Below are 1,670 nucleotides of genomic sequence, written 5' to 3' on the forward strand. Positions count from 1 at the left end.
CCTGTTTTCCCTGCTTGAGAATTTCTGTCCAATGAATAGATGACTTTAGCACATGTGTGGTTTTGTCTACAAATTTTGGTTCACTTGCAAAAAGGGCAGTGTGAAAGCGAACCACACCAAACAAAAAACATTGTAGTTGGTCCTGTATCTGGACCAAAGCAAGTGAACTAGCGGACTTTCCTGGTGTAAATACACCCTTAGTTATATTTGCAAAGAAACACACTGTGGTGGTTGCCCACCTGAGTTCTCATCTCTTGCAGAGTTTTGATGGGGTTATGTCACAGGCCGGGGCGAGCGCCAGCGGGCCGTCCACCCCTAGCTTGCGCACCGCCCCTGAGGAGCAGACCGTGGACACGAAGGAGGCAGACACAGAATTAAAAATAAATGTTCTTTATTAAATAATAAAAACAATCTTAAAAGTCTCTTCAGCATTCTCTTTTTCGGGGAGCAGGTTCTTCACTGGACTCAGACAGAGAATGGAGGGTACGTATCACTCACAGCTTTAACAGGCTCTTCAAGCTTTAGCAGGTTCTTCAAGCTCTAGCAGGCTCTTCAAGCTTTAGCAGGTTCTTCACTGGACTCAGACAGAGAATGGAGGGTACGTATAACTCACAGCTTCAGCAGGCTCTTCACTGGACTCAGACAGAGAATGGAGGGTACGTATAACTCACAACTTTAGCAGGCTCTTCACTAGCCTCAGACAGATAATGGAGGGTACGTATAACTCACAGCTTCAGCAGGCTCTTCACTGGACTCAGATAGAGAATGGAGGATACGTATAACTCACAGCTTTAGCAGGCTCTTCACTAGCCTCAGACAGATAATGGAGGGTACGTATAACTCACAGCTTCAGCAGGCTCTTCACTGGACTCAGATAGAGAATGGAGGGTATGTATAACTCACAACTTTAGCAGGCTCTTCACTAGCCTCAGACAGATAATGGAGGGTACGTATAACTCACAGCTTCAGCAGGCTCTTCACTGGACTCAGATAGAGAATGGAGGATACGTATAACTCACAGCTTTAGCAGGCTCTTCACTAGCCTCAGACAGATAATGGAGGGTACGTATAACTCACAGCTTCAGCAGGCTCTTCACTGGACTCAGATAGAGAATGGAGGGTACGTATAACTCACAGCTTTAGCAGGCTCTTCACTAGCCTCAGACAGATAATGGAGGGTACGTATAACTCACAGCTTCAGCAGGCTCTTCACTGGACTCAGATAGAGAATGGAGGGTACGTATAACTCACAGCTTTAGCAGGCTCTTCACTAGCCTCAGACAGATAATTGAGGGTACGTATAACTCATAACTTCAGCAGGCTCTTCACTGGACTCAGATAGAGAATGGAGGGTACGTATAACTCACAGCTTTAGCAGGCTCTTCACTAGCCTCAGACAGATAATGGAGGGTACGTATAACTCACAGCTTCAGCAGGCTCTTCACTGGACTCAGATAGAGAATGGAGGGTACGTATAACTCACAGCTTTAGCAGGCTCTTCACTAGCCTCAGACAGATAATGGAGGGTACGTATAACTCACAGCTTTAGCAGGCTCTTCACTAGCCTCAGACAGATAATGGAGGGTACGTATAACTCACAGCTTCAGCAGGCTCTTCACTGGACTCAGATAGAGAATGGAGGGTACGTATAACTCACAGCTTTAGCAGGC

The 1,670-nt window shown here is 46.3% G+C and overlaps 1 long non-coding RNA gene across 2 annotated transcripts; it reads right to left on the reverse strand.

The window, feature by feature from the left end:
• Nucleotides 1-448: 448 nt before the first annotated feature.
• On the reverse strand, nucleotides 449-945 carry LOC309497484. 2 transcript variants are annotated; one of them, XR_014205558.1, is made up of 4 exons: nucleotides 846-887; nucleotides 730-748; nucleotides 614-632; nucleotides 449-574 (listed from the first exon to the last, which is right to left on the reverse strand). It is a non-coding gene; the product is annotated as an uncharacterized lncRNA (long non-coding RNA). The 2 variants fall into 2 exon arrangements; XR_014205557.1 differs by having other exon boundaries at nucleotides 614-748; nucleotides 846-945.
• Nucleotides 946-1,670: the final 725 nt, after the last annotated feature.

Source organism: Leuciscus leuciscus, assembly GCF_965113295.1.
Source record: "Leuciscus leuciscus genome assembly, chromosome: 4".
Lineage (NCBI taxonomy): Eukaryota > Metazoa > Chordata > Actinopteri > Cypriniformes > Leuciscidae > Leuciscus > Leuciscus leuciscus.